This window comes from Panthera onca, chromosome D1 (genome assembly GCF_046562875.1).
Source record: "Panthera onca isolate mPanOnc1 chromosome D1, mPanOnc1 haplotype 2, whole genome shotgun sequence".
Classification (NCBI taxonomy): domain Eukaryota; kingdom Metazoa; phylum Chordata; class Mammalia; order Carnivora; family Felidae; genus Panthera; species Panthera onca.
In genome coordinates this window covers 77602068-77620634 of record NC_138348.1, presented here as the reverse complement: position 1 = coordinate 77620634, position 18567 = coordinate 77602068, and the positions used below count along the sequence as shown (strand labels likewise).

General features: G+C 41.4%; 1 protein-coding gene across 2 annotated transcripts in view; it reads left to right on the top strand.

Moving 5' to 3' along the window:
• Positions 1 to 18567, top strand: part of MAML2 (mastermind like transcriptional coactivator 2) — a 347206-nt gene that overhangs the window by 280364 nt on the left and 48275 nt on the right. The window lies entirely within an intron of this gene.

The window sequence follows — 18567 nt, the reverse complement described above, 5'->3', positions numbered from 1 at the left end:
GCTCACCGGTTCATTATCGTGGAAAGTTTAATAGCTTTTCTCAAAAATTTCAGCTACATGTTTTGTCTACTTATAATGTACTTGAACATGTATTCCTGACAAAAGAAAAATTAAACTAACTTCTTCTACTGTGGCTAGCACGTTCCTACTTCGTTCTGATTAATTCGCAGATCTGGGCAATGAAAGAATTTGCAATTGACAACAAAAATTCTAAATTGGGCAGTTTAATTGTCAAATAAATTTTCAAACTTGAATGGGGAGTGGGGAGAAAGGTAGACACTTTGGCATTTTTAAGCCATAAGTGGGTATTTTCTTGTAAGTTGTGCCAACCTGGGAGAAGGAAAGAAAAAAGCAAGACTTTGGTCTGTCACATAACATAACATTTTCTTTAGGAAACTTGAGGCAATCCATTCCATCATACAATTTTTCAGTGAAGGTAAATTTAATCAAATTCTATAATTTACTCTCTTTCCCTCAACTCCTCTTAAGATGTTCTCTTAGGAAACAGTAGCATAAATAAAATGGCCTATGTATGTAAGAAAAAAAAATATTTAAAATCATCTTCGGGGTGCCTGGGTGGCTTAGCTGGTTAAGCATCTGACTCTTGATCATAATCAAGCCCCACATCAGGCTCTGAGCTGACAGTGTGGAGCCTGCTTGGAATTCTCTCTCTCTTTCTCTCTCTCTCTCTCTCTCTCTCTGTCCCTCCCTTACTCTCTCTCTCTCAAAATAAATAAATAAACATTAAAAAAAAAGAAAAAGAAATAAATGAAATCATTTTCATTTTGTCTGAGTTAGAGTAGAAAAGATTCGTTTTATGGAAGATACAGGATGGGTTTTATGAGATGGTTTCCTCCTCCTAAACTTTATTTATGGGGGACATCAAAAGAAAACTAAGAAACAACAATCATTTATTTATTTTCATGCATTTTGAGTTTTATACATTCTTATTTCTCAATCCAAATTTCTTACTTTTCTATTAACATGCTCACCCATGAAACAAAGTTTAAATAATACTGATTGCACACTCTGTTCTGTCTCTCAGAGATGAATAAACGTTAAAAAAATTTTTTTAAAGGGGAGGGGGAGCCTGGGTGGTTCAGTCGGTTGGGAGTCTGACTTTGGCTCGGGTCATGATCTCGAGGTGAGTGAGTTCGAACCCCGATTTGGGCTCTGTGCTGACAGCTCAGAGCCTGGAGCCTGTTTTGGATTCTATCTCCCTCTCTCTCTGCCCCTCCCCTGCTCACACTCTGTTCTGTCTCTCAAAAATGAATAAACATTAAAAAAAATGTTTTTAACAATACTGATTGCAGTGTATGTGAGGTATTGCAGTGTATGCATTAGCAACCTTGCAGAGGGGGCATCTCATCATGATACCACATCTGGAATGCTGGGGTAACCAGTGTGACTGACTATCCAAACAAAACATGGAAAATAGAGGTGGAACAGAGTGGAGAGAAACCCCATAAAGTCCCATCTTCTCAAAACTATCATACCTACCATTTCCATTTTTAATGCCACAGACTAGAAAAACTTAACCCATTCCTCATTTATACCTTAGCATGACTTGTTTTCACCAATTTTTTAAAAAAATTTTAATGTTTATTTTTGAGGGAGAGAGACAGAGCGTGAGTGGGGGAGGGGCGGAGACAGAGGGAGACACAGAAACCAAAGCAGGCTCCAGGCTCTGAGATGTCAGCACAGAGCCTGACACAGAGCTCGAACTCTTGAGCCGTGCAATCATGACCTTAGCTGAAGTCGGACGCTTAACCGACTGAGCCACCCAGGCATCCCACCAATTTATTTTTTCTAACACTTGATGGAGATCATCAGAAGGAATGGATGGAAGAGGGGGTAATTAATATCTTTTGAATGCTCACGAGATGCCAAGAGATGGGCTAGGTATTTAAGTTCTCAGTTATCAAGTGAACCCTCAAAGCAGACCTGTGGAGTCAGTTTCATTAATCCCATTGAAAGTAAGGAAACAAGCTTCGAGAATGAGGTGATTTGCCCAAGGTTTCTTATTATCAGATGCCAGATCCAGGATCTGAGATAAAACTGCTTGGAGTTTGGGTTGAGAGATCAGTTGGTTGAGTCACAAGTAATTGAAAGGAAATTTCAAATAGGACATTTGGGGGAGAAAAAAAAAAAGCATTCATTCTTTCAGTCAACAAGTATTTGATTAGCTGTGAAGTGGCAGCCCTGTACCAGGCAGCGGGGGAAACAGGAGTGAACAACAAGTACGCGGACACCAGACTTCTGTCGCTTAGCTGAGAACTGAATAGCCACGAGTAATACCAGAAGTTAGGAGACAGGTGACAAGGTAGGTTGAAGGTATCAGAGGCAAACTTGGGTAAATATCTATGGAGAGCCGCACCTTAAGCATTCACTCTTCCCGCTGTGATGTTCTGACACGGGCTTGGGCTCAGCTCCTTGTCCAGAGTAAAACCTAACATACTTATTGTTGGGAAGTAGGGGGCTATGATTCTGGGGACCAAGCATTTAATCTAGCCTCTGAAGTAGAGCCTCTGTCGTCAACTGGCTGTGCTGAAGGGCCTCCCTGGTGGAGGTGATGATCTGGATTCTGTTTCCCCACTGTATCTTCCTCTAAACAGACTCTGGCACTTAGAAGAGACTTTACAAATAATTGGGGGAGACGGGAGAGAGAGGAAGGAAAAGGAAAGGAAGGAGTAAGTCTTCCTGGACCTGTGCTCGGAATCCAAGTGCCCTTCCCAGGGACCTCTGACAGAATTGAGTTTGCCTGCCTGAGATTGTCCTGTGTGTTAAAAATGTTCCAAGTAGCTCAGAGCTGTGCTATCATGTAAGTCCAGTGTTGGGAGACATTAATCTTTTAATTTGAAGGTACACTGTATCTTGGAAATTTTGAGGTGCAAGGAATGCATTCGTCTGACAGATGTAGTCTACCATTCATAGTTTTGAAACTAGAACATTTTGCTGACAAAGAGAAATGTATTTTTAAGCCTGAGTTCTTAAAAAAAAAAAAAAAAAAAAAAACCTTCCATCCTAGCCCTCTAGCCAGGCTCTTTCTGCCAGCTCCCCGGCTATGAACACAACACATTCTTGCAATTCATCACTTCCCTTGGCTCAAGCCAGCCTTTAAAATGGTTGGCGGCATATGCTTCTCATTAGCTCTGCCTCTGCCTCTGCCTCACCTGGGCGGCTCAGACTCCTCTCTCTTGCCCCCTGCCTGCCCCCTTCGCTTCCCCTCCTCCTTCCCCAACCCCAGACGGGTGCTCCTGCCAGCTTCTCTTACCAGGCAGCGTGGCCTGCTGGCATGGCAGGAGGCAAGCTAAGAAGAAGGAGAAGGAAATCGCTCAGTTCTTTTGAAAGTAAATTCTGTGGTTCAACAGCCTCTCATACAGAAATGAGACTTAGGAGAAGAGAAAGCCAAGGGCAAAACCAAAAACAATAACAGAAATGGAAAAAAACAGAAGTCTGCTGACTGGGAGAAAAATAGAGAGGGGGGCACCAAAAGGTTAAGAGGGAAAAATTCCCATCATTACATCACTTTGGCAGCCAAATGTTTCTCTAGGTCACCAGTTGTCTGTTTTGATTTATGTTCTAGGCTCTGCTAGGAAGTTTTACCCACTTGGAGGGTAGTTTCTGTTTAACTCGGTTATCCGAGTGACAAAATATTCCTTCCGTTTGGTGAATTCTGGTACCCTCTGTGACCCAGTACATAAATTAAGAATGAGACTGAATCAGAGATTTTTGGATCGGCCCTAAAGAGACTTTCCACACACACCAAATTCTTTTCTTGTTTTCCCTCTTGTGCGGTAGCTTTTGATTAACACTTTCGATGTTTGGCTGACTTTCCAGAGTAATCAAGAAGGTAAATTCTCTCAATATGTCTTTACAGTAAAGACATACTGTAAATATGTCAGTAAAGATTTACATACTGTAAATACATACAGTAAAAATTTACATACTGTAAATATGTCTTTACAGAGTTGGACAACTCTGATCCCAGCTTATTCATGCCACAGGTGGGCAACTTTTATGAGACTGGTTATTAATGCAAGAAAGGTATGTCGAAAGAGTAAAGGCCTTAACCTTTTTAAAAAATTTTTTTAATGTTTATTTATTTTTGAGACAGAGAGAGACAGAGCATGAACAGGGGAGGAGCAGAGAGAGAGGGAGACACAGAATCTGAGTCAGGCTCCAGGCTCAGAGCTGTTAGCACAGAGCCCGATGCGGGGCTCGAACTCACGGACTGCGGACCTGAGCGGAAGTCTGACATTCAACCGACTGAGCCACCCAGGCGCCCCTAGGCCTTAATCTTTGATGGCATTATGAGTGGATCATTGAAATCTCAGGTTGGAAGGGACTCAGAGAGTCCCTAATCCACTGCAGGGAAGAAGAGGGTAGGACAAGGATTCACCGAGGGGCCCTCAGCCCCAGCGTATGCAAACGCCATCCTCTCCTACAAGTCCTTTTGTGCCCACATCAGAGACAGAGTTCTGCAATCTGCAGATCCAGAGTGGCTTTTTGTTCTAGATCCAACAGTTCATACAGAACGTAATGAACAACAGTGACTTTGCTCAATATTGATGACCCATGACATTCATATGGCCGATAGAAAACCTCTCAAGACAGAACCACCCTGAGAAAAATCAGAAAAACGTTTCTCTTCTTCAGGGCATACCCACACCCTCTCACCTCACCCTCCATCCTGGGTGCAAGGCTTAGCAGAGTGCAAGCTGGACATATGTCAGGCCACACTTGCTCCCTTAACAGCTGTCCTTGTGCAGGCAAAACTTCTATGACTGCACGTATAGTGATCCTGACCAGACGGCGTTCGTGGACCAAGAGAATCACATGAGGTGCAGCCACTCCCGATTCACAGAAATTCATCCTGATGTTCTCATCTTGAATAAGAGCCCTCTCACTGTAGTGGATAAAGGGGCAAACATCTCATCTGCAAGAACTTGAACAGCTCTTTTTTATTTTTTTTCTTAACACCTCTCATTTCCAAAGAACTGAGCCAGATTCAGCTCTGAACAAAATTGTACAGACAAAAGTGCCAGGAGACCTCTTTTCCACCTGTTCACCTGGTTCAATAGCCAGATGCTTGTACGTGCTCCCAACTACCTGCCCTGTCGCTACCCACCCCCCACCCCCACTTGCAATCACAATCCTAAGATGTTAGCTGATAATGGTCTCATGCATCCATTCAAAAACTATTTATTGAGAATGAGATGATGAGATGATTTATTCAGGTGGAGATGATGGTTTCACCCTTCCTAGGATAATTATGGGGTTTTTTGTTTGTTTTAAAGTTTATGTATTTGTTTTGAGAGAGAGGGAGAGAGCATGAGCAAGGGAGGGACAGAGAGAGTGGGGGGGGGGAGAGAGAGAAAGAATCCCAATCTGCACTGTCAGTGCAGAGCTCAACGCCAGGCTTGAACTTACAAACCACGAGATCATGACCTGAGCCAAAACCAAGAGTTGGACACTTAACCAACTGAGCCACCCGGGTGCCCTGGGTAATTATTTTTTAATAGAAATTCTCAAGCCTAGCACAATGCCTGGTGCATAATATACACTCAGTAAATAGTGTATGAGAGAGGGAGGAGGAGAGAGAACGGGATGCATTCTGTACTCAAAGAATGGTGGAATTCAGGAATCATATCAGGCAGCGCCCATTGAAGGGAAAAGGTGGGGGCAAGGAGACTTTATAACCACCTACATGTCATGGCAGTTAGGCCTTGAATTCTGCTCCATATTCTGCAGAATACTTAGGACATCAGTGCAACCATGTGAAAAACTGGTGCGAAAACCCCTATGCGACCTCCAAAATTCTTCTAGACCTGCCTCCTGCTTGCCTGGCCAGATACCCCAGCATTTCTGAGCCCCTGGATTTTGTGGATCCTGTTCTGGTCTCACAACTTGGTTCAGCCCCTTGATTAGTAACAGTCTTGGATTTCTACCTTAGCTTTTGCCTTCATATGGGTGTGAGGTAAGGTGTGATCTCGGGAGTTCTCTCTGGCTCCAAGCACTCCACACCCACCTTTGTTCCCTGGCCCCTCACTCACCTGACCAACATAGCTGATTATCTCTGTCTACTTCTTTTAAGTGCATAAAAGGAGAGTCTCAGAGTTACTAAAATTACTTACGGAATTGTTTTGTTGAGTGCTTGTGTTGGAAGTCTTCCCTCGGTCTCCCTATTAGAGGTATTTATTATGTCTTTCTAGTCCTTTCCATCTTGAATTCCTAGAAAGAAAATACTCTGCCCTCATCACCTCTGTAATACCGTTATTGTGTAGCCTAGTGCCTTGTGCATAATATTTGCCCCTGAAATACTTTTTCTTTGTTGAACTGTTCAACCAGATATTCTCTTGTCCATTTAGATTTCATTGTTGTTTTAACCCGAGGAAATTAACAGGAATTTCTCACTGATTCTGGTCTTCCTCTGATGGGAAAATTTTTATATTAAATGCAAATTACTTTGCCATCTGTGGGCAGCATACGTTCTGGAATCCTTTCCCTGCATATGGGGAAAGCAGGTTTCCCACCAATGACCATTAAAGTACATTTGGCAGCCCTTCAGCTCTTTCTCCGTAACCCAGATGGCAAAGTCTTCTCCTCGTTTCCACTTGAGGGTTTTTATAAGGCTTCTTTATGTTTTTTCTTCTTTTCTGTTCTTGGACAGTGGGATTGGGCCTTCGGCTCAGACCTCCCTGTCCGTACTCTACTCTCTGGTCGTTGCCCTCATCTGTGACAGGAAGGAAGCCTGTTTTACTAATTAGAACCCAAATCCATTTGCTAATGTGTCTGATCTTTTGTGTTTCTGCTTACAAAATGATACCAATATTATCTGCTGCTACTTCCCTTCCCAGGTAGTGACATAAGGAGACTAATAAGTTAGCTGACTAGGGTGCCTGGGTGGCTTATTCGGTTAAGCATCAGGCTCTTGGTTTCAGCTCAGCTCATGATCTCACGGTTCGTGGGATCGAGCCCCATATCAGGCTTTGTGCTTACAGTGCCGAGCCTGCTTAGGATTCTCTCTCTCTTTCTCCCTCTCTGCCCTTCCCCCACTTGCACTCACTCACTCTCTCTCTCTCAAAATAAATAAATGAACTTCAAAAAAAAAAAAATAAGTTAGCTAAGAAAAAGACAGTGTTCTTCATGGGGTCCCCAGTGGACCTAGTCCTGAATTAAAGGCTGTACCTTTAGTGTTAAGAATTGGCTGGTAACCAGCAGAGTATTAGCAAGGCTTTGACTTTGCTCTGTAACATTGGGTAAATGAGGTGGCAGAAGGGTTTCACAGAGATGCAAGCCTGACTTAAAGATAAAAAAGGTAGGATGGGAGCCAGTGGTGAAGGATTTTGATTTTTAGGAGAAAGTTTGGGACTTGATCCAGTGTGGAAACACCCTGGGATTTTAACAAGAGAGTGACATGATTAGATATGAGTGTGAGAGGCTGTTCTGACTTCAGCATGGAAGACCAGTGGGGGTCCAAAGTCAGTGAAGGGAGGCAATGCAGTAGTGGGGAAAAGAGGAGCGCCCGGATCAAGGAAGACAACGGGAACTGAAAGGAGAAAGAACAGACTTAGACATTTCAGGAAAAAAGTATGAATTTTCTACTCCTTCTCCCCTGCCCTTACTCTGCTCCTTTGGCTTCCTTCCTGTTTCTCACACATCAGTCAGACTCTTGCTTCATGAATGTCCTCACTGCCCAGCCTGTTCTTCCCCCAGGTTACCATGGCCCACTTCCTTAGACCCTTCAAGTCTTTGCCTAAACGTCCCCTTCTAAATGAGCCCTACCTGATCAACCTATTTAAAAATCCATACCCTGGGGGCACCTGGGTGGCTCAGTCTGTTAAGCATCCAACTCTTGGTTTCAGCTCAGATCATGATCTCGCAGTTTCTTGGGTTCAAGCCCCATGTATGAGCTGCTCACGATTCTCTCTATCCCTCGCCCTCTGCTCCTCCCCCACTCACGCTATCTCTGTCTCTCTCAAAATAAATAATGATAAAATAAAAACTTCAAAAAAATCCATACTCTCACCAAAGTCATGGATCAGAATGCTCATAGCAGCGATGTCTACAATAGCCACCAAGCAGAAAACATCCAAGTGCCCATAAACATTTGAAAGGATAAAGTGTGGTGGAATAATACTAGAAATTAGTCAGAATGAACAATTAATCTACAATCATATGTAACAACATGGATGAATCTCATAAACATAATGCTGAAGGAAAAGCAGCCTGCTTAAAAACAAGAACACATAATATACAAACAAAAAAGGTCAACCCTGAGCTCTGTTATTTGAAGTAAGGTAATGGTTACCTCTGGCAGGGGAGAAGTTACTAGAAGAACATAAGCAGTGCTTCTGGGCTGGCAGTAATGTTCGATTTTTGTTCCGCATGCTGGTTACACATGGTTTGTACAGTGTGTTAAAATTCAGAGAGTGCTATCTTATAATACACATATGTGTATTATACTTTGTGTATATAATATTATAATGTGTATATAATACACATATGTGTATTATACTTTGATAAAAAATTTAAAAATGCAACCCCTCCCTCCATACTACTCATCTCCCGGACTCCATTCTTCCACAATACTTACCACTTTCTAATATATGCTATAATTATAATGTTCACCACATTCTTTCCCCAGGAGAATGTAAGTTCCACGAATGTGGGGATTTTTATGTTTTGCTCACTGCTCTATCTATATCACCTTGAGGTGTACCTGGCACCTAAGAGATAATAGAATGAATGATTAAACTATTGAATCTGAAAAACCTGAATAGAACTGGCCAGATTCAAGATACAAATAGAACTCAGGTTTGAGGACCTCTGCTGCTTTGGCAGGTTCTCCTTCCCAAAGTGTGGTGTATAGGCTGCTAGCCCAGAATTTGTGACAATCTCTTTTCCATGCCTGTCTCAAGGCTGTATCTGGACCTTTCACTAAGACCTTTAATGATTCCTGTCTATTTATCCCATATGCACCATGTCCAAAACCTTCCTATCTCCGAAGCCAAGCTCAAATGCCATCTTCTCCATAAAGCCTTTTTAAGCAGCCTCAACCTAAATTCCTCAACTTCTCTGTTTTACTCTTTCTGTGGTAATCTTATGAAATTGTTCTCATTCGTTCGTTCATTCATTCACTCATTCAACAAATATTTATTGAGCACCTCCTGAATACCAGGTACTCTGTTATGTTCTGGAAATACAAGGTTGGATAAAAACAGACATGTCTTATGGGTTTATTATATTCCAGTAGGGTAGATCGACAATGAACAAGCAAATAAATAAATATGTAAAATTATTTGGGGTGCTTTGAAAGAAATTAAGGAAGATAAAGAGCTAGAGAGTGATGGGACACTATGTGGGGTAAATTATGAGGGAAGGCTCCTCTATATTGACAACATTGGAAGAGAGAACGAGATGAAGTAAGGAAGAGCATTCCAGGCAAAGTGAACAGCAAGTGACAATAAGCTTGAATAGGAGTCTTGTGTGTGGATTTCTTGGGATAGGGCTTATGTGCCTAACACAGTGTTTTGGATGGAGAAGCTTCTTGGATTTATTCAAGGTTTAATCATTTTTTTCATCCATTTCACATTTTTCTTTAGATGAGCATTCCTAGAATGTGCCCAATAAAATACATCCCAACCTGAAGTATGCAAAATCTCATTACAACACACGCACACACACACACACACACACACACACACACACGTTCTGTGGCAAATAAGTATAAGAAACATGAAGATTCATAATGCATGCCAATGTCATATAGGTGTTTCTAAGTCTTGCAAGTAAAACAAATAAACAAACAAAACCTCTCTCTAATTCATTATTTTCTAATATGCATTTTCCCCTTGGAACACACATTAATAGTGCACAAAACACTAGAATTCCATAGACTTCAGTGTGGAATATGTTGTCTGAGATTCCTTCATGTTTCCTGTAAGTGATATTTATTCCTACTATTTATCTCTTTTTCATAATTTCATAAGTGAAATGCTTTTATTTTATATTACAATAATATTACAATATTATTCTAATTATGATACAAGAACACCGATTTCCAACATTCTCTTTACTGTGTTCCTAATGCACATAGTTCCACAATCCCGGCCTGCCTAATTTTAATCTACATCCAGTGAGCTTTTTCACCTGTTAACCATGCTGTCTCTTGGGATATTTAGTCGCTGTCAGGATTAGGAGTTAAAATATCAGGGGGCAAGTTTGGAAGCCCCAAAGTAAAACAACAGCAGTCAGAGAAATAGCAACAAGGCTCAGAATGCCCAGTGAGAGAGAACTTCTGGATGGACATACATGCAGGCTCTGTGGATGAAGTACCTTTGAATGCATCTCCCCCTGGAAAAGACATCCAGAGAATTGCCGATTCTGGCCTGTGAATTCTGTGAATTAGCCTGCTCTAGATGAATGGTGACAGCCTTAACACTCAGAAGTTCTAGTATCAAGCTATGTTCCTTTGCTCCCTGTTGCAGACCTCTTTAAGTATTTATTGGTTTTCCATGGTCACTGGGCAGCTACAGATACATGCTTCCAGTGACAAGGCTAAATTTGCAAGCAAACAGCTATCAAATAAAGTTATAGCTGTCTTCCCGTTGTGTATGAGTGTGTCTGTCTTAAAATTCAAGTGTGTATGAGAGATAAAGAGAGCAAAAGAGAACACCTGGACTTTTGGACAATAACCACCAACAATTACGTAGCCACTGGTAATTTTTGAAAAGAGAAAAAGAGCATTTCTTCTTATTTTATTGTGGGTGTGGCATTTAGCTTTCAGGTTTAACGCAGCAGAGAAACTGCAAAGCCAGAGTTTTTTCTGAGGCATTCGTTGCTGTGAAGAAAAACAAGCCAAGTTTTGCTTGTGGGCAGAAATATCCCAGAATACATCTGGTGATTGGGCAGAAAGTGGGAACTGGTGGGAGCCCAGGTGCACTGGCTCCCAACTACAGAGTGGTGTTCAACCTAGGTGGTGTTCTCAGACTCGGATCAAATTTCCAAGATGGATCAGGTTCAAAATTATCTTCTTGGCTTTCACTTATCTAAGATGGTGTTCAGGTCTAGGACGCTAATCCTGTGTTGGGAATGGAGGCTAGAGAGAGGTGTATAAATAGGTGTTTAAATAGGCAGCATCACACCTGGATGTTAGAAATGTACTGTTGTTTCTAGAGAATTCAGAAGAGAAAACTTATTTGGGGTTGGGGCGCCTGGGTGACTCAGTTGGTTAAGCATCTGCCTTTTGATTTTGGCTCAGGTCATGATCCCAGGGTCATGGGACTGAGCTCCGCATTGAGCTCCGTGCTAAGCCTGGAGCCTGCCTAAGACTCTCTTTTGGAGTGCCTGGGTGGCTCATGGTTAAGCGTCACTCTTGATTTCAGTTTAGGTCATCATCTCATGGTTCATGAGTTCGAGCCCCATGTCTTGCCAGTGCAGAGCCTACTTGGGATTCTCTGTCTCCCTCGCTCTCTGCCCCTTGCCTGTCACACATGCTCTCTCTCTCTCTCTTTCTCTCTCTCAAAATAAATAAATAAATAAATAAATAAATAAATAAATAAATAAATAAAATTCCCTTTCTCCCCCTGCCCCTCTACCCACTCAGGCTTGCTCACTCTCTCTAAAATAAAGAAAAAATATTTGGGGTTAACAATTTTCAAGGTTTTGCATCATAGCATCTTGACTCCAGAGGTGTTTTTTCAGTACAACTTCCTGGTTAAATCTTTAATTTTAAATGGTTATGTGATTTAACATATTCTTGAATCTTGGGATCTAATGTCCCTAACCAATGGCCAAATAAGAAAGGAGTAATGCTAAACTTAAGAATCGCAATTTACCCCTATTTACCATCCTGTTGAGTGCACCTGAAATGTCGTCTTCCATACCCAGTGCTTGTTCACCCTCCACTGCAACTGTGACCATGATGGTGATCAGACCAATCCCAGGGGTTGTGAGTTGAGGATGGTTATTCCATATTCATTACCACCATATTCTGGGCACAGAATACTGCTACAAAGATCTAAGATGAATGAATGATCAATCACTCGTAGTTGTGAGAGGAAATGGAACTCTCGAGAGCGCACTGAAAGTGCTGTTCTGCCCCCACATAAAACCTCAGGCATACTTTCTTGTTTCTGGGGCCCCATGCTGTACACAGGATTATCTGAAACCCAGGCTTTTGTGTCGTTCTAACCGTACATGATGTCATTCTAGTGGCCGTAAGCCACTCATTAGATGAGGGATTTTCTGTTTGTCACCTGCCTACTTTACTATAAAACTACATGTAAATCTGCAAATCTCTGAGAAGTAGCTATCTTTTCCTCAAAATGCCATTTAGGGGCGCCTGGATGGCTCAGTAGGTTAAGCATCCGACTCGTGATCTCAGCTCAGGTCTCGGTCTCAGGGTTGTAAGTTCAAGTCCCGCAATGGGCTCCATGCTGGGTGTGAAGCCTACTGAAAAAAGAATAACAATACTTTAGTTAGATATAAACTTGTGGTGAAGTAAAAAAACAATATATTCGTTCATTATTTTTTCACACATTCCATTTTTTGAAGCGCCATAGCGTGCTAGGTAGGTGCACTCGTAGACCTTTTCTCATCCCTACATCTGGATTAAATATAATGATACATACTAATATATAACTAAAGGTATACAGTATAATCTTGAGTTCCCAGAGGCCAAATCTACAGACCAGAGAGGGTGTGTAACTTGCCTCAGCCACATGGTTGCAGCACCAGAAGCCAGGTCTTCTGATTCCAACTTTGTCCATAACCCTCTCATCTCTTTGTGGGTGGGATGGTGTTTGACTTCAGGGAACAGAAATCTCCCCAACCTTGTCTTTAATAAAAGATGTCCTCAGTGGTTACAATGGCATCTTAGAAAACCCGATGTTGGGAGGACAACATCAAGGAAATGGAAAGATGCCAGCAAATCATCTAACCTGTCTCTGTATTTCTCTTTCTGAGAGGTCATAGTGTCTTACTCCTTTCCACTTGCCCAGTCCCTTCAGACTGCACAAGGCCTTGGGTTTCCCTGGTGCCAATTCATACTCCCTATGACTCCCTAGGCCCAGACAGCCACCACTGACAGACTCAGCCTGCCTGTCTTCCATAGAATCCACATTCTGAAAAAAAAACAAAAAAAACAAAAAAAACAAAAAAAACAGGAATTTGATGGACATATGCAGTTGCAGGAAAACAATGGGCATGCCTAAAACACCCACTACTTTTTTTTTTTAAATATTCTATTTCAAATTCTAAAATCGGAATTACTTATACTTGGTTTCCAGTAGATTTCTTCCAACCCAGTTCTGTTTCCTTTTCACATACCTCCCACGGATAATAGGATACCTTTTCTTGATCTGTCTCACTGTTGTCTTGATTTCCTGCCTCCTTGCAGGTTACCACACACTTCTAGGATTCCAGTCTTATTTGTGGTGATTATGTGGACTTTTTCTTCTTTAGCAGTTAATTCTGACTCCACTTCTTCTAGGTAGCTTCCCATATTACCCAGTGATAAGACAAGTATGTCCTTAATTCCAGCCTGTTTGCCCATGAAGATGGCTTAGTTCAGTCAAAAAAGCAGAGGATCCTTTTAATCTTTAAACTGAACTTCCCAGACATTCCTATATGGTCCCCCTGTGACTAAAGGCTTGTGGTTAGGAGTGTCTGGGTGGCTCAGTTGGTTGAATGACCAACTCTTGAGCTCAGGTCATGATCTCACTGTTTGAACCCTGTGCTGGGCTCCATGCTGACAGCGCAAAGCCTGCTTGGGATTCTTTCTGTCCCTCTCTCTCTGCCCCCTCCCCCACTTGTGCTCTCTAAACGAACAAACAAACAAACAAACATTTTTTTTTAAAAAAATAAAAGCCTTGTGGTTAGAGTGACTCGGGTCCAGGACAAAATTAACTGGCCCTATATGATCAGAACAATGACTTTGGTCCCCTAATATGCCAACTAGACAAACATCTGACCTCATTCACAATGGATGGTCTGAGGCTAGTGCTGAGGAATAGCACCTATTTTCCTCTTAGACTGTGTCTTAAAATTTTCCCTCCACGCCTAAACTATTATGGATACTCAATAAAGTATCAAAAATGATTTTGGCATAAGGAATTCCGGGCAGAACTTGAAAAGCTTCAGGACTTTTGTTATTGCTTTTCTACTTCTACAAAGCCTTTTTGCATTAAATGAGAAGGAGGTTTATAGTAAGCTACGGAATCGCTTTTAATTAAATGGTCTAATAAATAACAAATGTTTTTATCACAGTTTTAAACCAGATATTACACACAAACACACACACATAACATCAAAGTATTTGACCAACTGCCCCAGCTGGCTACCTGTGCTGTTTTAGAAGCAAAGAAAGGACAGGGAGATGGGGGTCAGACTCTGTCCTGGATCCCGTGTGTTAGTCATCAGATACAGAGGATCTGGCTTTGCAAGTATTCATTATGTTATTATATATCCTTATAAGACCTATTCCCCTTAGGCCACCTAAAGGGCTAGGATGTTTGGGATGTTGAAGTATTTAACTATAATTACAACAATTAAAACCTTATAAAATCCATCCAATAAAATAGATTCAATGCTTCCACTTAGTCTAGTTTAAGAAAAATAGTTGTAGGGAGCATGAGTCTTTCCCAAAAGAGATTAAAATTCAGGGAGTGGCCAACAGTAAGGGGAGATAAGAATAAAAGAGAAGAAAGGATTTGCTTAAAACCCTGTATAAACTGTTTTTATTTTCATGCTTAACAAATGAAGCCTTCATCATCTTTGCTTCTGGGAGCAGTTTCAAGCCTGAGAAACACAACTGGAAACCTGCCGTGTTGCAGCCCATCCCCAGTTAGTCATTCCAACTGGATCCAAATCTAGTATCTCCCGTCCAAGAATTCTCTGAGAAAAGCTCATGATAAGAGCTGAAACCTAGCCAGGTGTAACCTGGAGAGCTGCACATTTACCCTCAGGTTTTCCAAGAAGTAGCCCAGGGTCTACCCTCCCGCGCTTCTGTGAGCTCTCTCACCAGACCACAGCTCTGTCCTGGTTAGTTTCTCCAACTCATGCACCATCTTGACAAAATCAGAATCATAATCCCCAGTGGTCCTTACGGTCAATATTTGTTCAAAAAGTATTTCTGGGGCATTTATAGTGAAGACCCGGTCAAGGCTATGTATGCACAATCTCTGTCTTCAGAGGGCTCCCAGTCTTTGAAGGACTCATAGACTTGCTGCTATTACCAAAGTACAGATCAGTTTATTTACTAAATACTTTTATAGCACTCCCGCCAGGCATTTTAATGCATATTATGGTGGAAACAAGTAAGGCATGGTTCTTTCTTGCCCCAGACTTAAAATTTAAAGAAGACAAGCCACAGAGAAGGAGCTGCAATATAAGGCAGTACTTGACAAGTGCTGTAGAAGTGGTGGCAGATATAATAGTCCTCAGGGCAGACCGTGGCTTGGAAGCAAGCTTGGATACAAAGCAAAGGTGAGAAGTGCCAGGAAAAGGAATTTGAATGAATTATGAGCAGCAGCCATCTTGGGAGATGACACTGGTATACTCTTTGCCATTAAAAAAAAAAAAAAAAGTTCTTAAACAACATATGTTGACTTTTTGACTTTAGAAGTAAAACAAACTTGTAGACAGTTTTGGAGGTGGCTTTTCCCCAAGTTTTGACAAATGCATACACATTTAACTACAGCCACAGCCTATTAATGGAACATTTTCATCACACTAAGTAAGAAATTCCCCTGTGTCCCTTTGTAACCAACCCCTTTCCCCACCTTCAGTCCTGGAAACCACTGGTCTGTTTTCTATTCCTACGGTATTGTTATGTAAAACGCTGGATAAGTGAAATCAGTCTGTAGCCTCTTGCATCTCATTTCTTTCATTTAGCAGCACATTTGAGGTTCACTTACTTTGTTTTTTGTATTAATAGTTGATTCCTTTTCAGTGCTGAGTAGTATTACATGGTGTGAGTGTGTCACAGTTTGTTTATCCATTCACCAGATGAGAGACATTTGGGTTGTTTCCAGTTTGGTTTTGAGGAAACATAAATTTTTATTTCACTTAGGTAAGTACCTAGGAGTGGGGCTGTTGTGTTTAACTCTGTAAGAACCTCCCAGTCTGTTTTCTAAAGTAGCTGCCCTTCCTGCCCTCCGTGTTCAGGTATTCTAGTTGGTCCACATTCTAGCCAGGATTTGGTCCCAGTCGTTCTTAATTTGAAGAAATGTAAACTCACTTTCAGAGAAAGCAATAAAGATAATGAGAAAAACTATGAACTCACTGTCAGAGAAAAGGAGAGATAGCATCTCGCCATCTTGACCCATGGGTATACAAAGAGCTGGGCAATTTCACACGTAAATCAAGCAACTGGAATTTATTAAACACTTTGCCTGTACCCAGAGTATGCCATGCACTGTGGGCATGTGCAAAGGTACAAAAGTGGATCCTGTTATTCAGTGAATCTTTATTCTGCATTTTCTCAAGCTGTGTTCTGAGGAAAAAACCCTCAAAACTCTTTTGGTTTTCAAATATATGAAAGAATCCTCCTTCCTGGAAATTAACAGTTCACCTTAGCCTGTCAAGGACTCTGAGATGTGTTGCAAAAAAAGAAATTGGTTTAGTTTGTTTAACTCACAATCTCCCAACTTACATAACCATGGAGTTTTTATTCAACAGAGTAACTTTTTAAATTTCATGAATCCATTTCTCTTTAACATGCTTTGAAAAACACTAGTACATAGTATTATTGGAGAAAGAACACACACACACACACACACACACACACACACACACACACACATTAAATGGGAATAAGCATACCTACCTGATAGGTTCTGATGAGGATTCAGTGAGATGAAATATGTAAAAGTGTCTTTTACAAGGCCTGGTATGCAGTAGAAGTTCATTAAAATATAAATTGAACTTGGAGAAAGAAGAAACAGTGCAAAATGTAATAGAGGAGAAAAGGTCTATAGTAATTACACCAGTTTGTTGAACACTTATGTATATCAGGCACTGTGCTATGCTCTTTCTATATATTACCTTGCTTAATCCTCACAGTATCCTTGGGAAATATGGGTGCAATTATTATCCCCAGGTCATATAAAAAGTAAGGGTCTGATTCAGAATTCAGACCCAGAGCTAAATTATTCCTAAGCAAACTGTTACCCTTTCGATATACTTCCTCTCTCAAGGCTAGGAGTGCTCTAGGGGTTCAGAAGGAGGAAGAAGAAAATACACAAACCTTTCTTTCGTCATCTTTCTGTCAAAGGTGGGAATCAGTGTCACTCTCACTGAGGTCTGTAGCATCACTGGCAACATTGCCTTTGGGGTCTTACTGTATCCTTGGTTCCCAGCTTTATGTTAGCACCCTTGAAGCAGTGAAATTGCCCTTGTAAAATGTTCTGCCTGCTAGATTGGCTTTAAGTGGAGGCCTGGCAGTTCTCTGTCAGGTCGACCATCCTCACCTGCCTCTGGAACTGGTCCTCCCTATGGAGCACTCAGTAAGACCTGAATGATCTCCATCTATAGAGCTTGGGTTTTGCCTCTGGAACTGGTCCCCCTGTGGAGAACTCAGTAAGACCTGAATGATCTCCATCTATAGAGCTTGAGTTTTGAGCTGTTTTGCCAGATGGAAATTCAGCTGTGATTCTGTGGGTGGGTATGCCATGATGTAGAGATATAGCTGTGTTTCCCATTTGGATGGACAGTTGTCACAGAAACATTTGTTAAATATTCTATTCTTCTCCCATGGATTTGTAATGTCCTTACTCTCATATGACAATTTTCCTTAGATTTGTGAGTCTATTTCTGGACACTCTCTTCTCTTCTGTTCATCTTTTCATTTCTTCCAAAGCACATTGTTTACATTACAATGGCTTATAAGTCACCACATACCTGGTAGAGTAATTCCCCCTATCTTATTGGTTTTTTTTTCAGAAATATGGTCATTATTTTTGAATTTGTATCCCGCCGTATGAATTTTAGAGTGAGTTGGTAAAAAAAAAAAAAATTAGCAGCAGAACAGCTTTTCCAAACATAATATTTTGTAGTCTGCCAACATACAAAATGAGTAAAAATACTTGCCATGGGACAGAGTCTCTGGTTGTGACCGTTAAGCCCTCTTTCAGCCCTTGAAATCTTTTATTTACCAAGCTTCTGAGGTGTCACTGAACATAGAAGTGAGAGCTGTATGCCAGTGAATGACTAATGGTGGGAATTTCCAGCCCACAGAGAGAACAATGTCCGAGAGAAGGTGGGAGGATAGATTGGGGTGATAGATGTGAACCCAGCCCATTTGGGGGAGTTTTCCCTAGGACTATCCTTGACCTTTGTTCAATAATTGGAAAACTACATTATCTATGTAATCCACTGTAAGGTTCATTCACAGGAAATGATAATTTTGTCTTAATTATGACTCATTATAGAAACTGGGGTGGGAGGATGGTCTCCCACATAGGTAGAGAGTCCCTCTGACATGACAGGCAACTGGAAACCTGGATACTGTCCTTGGAAGACAGGCTAGTAGGATTTTTACATCATAACACTCTCAGATCA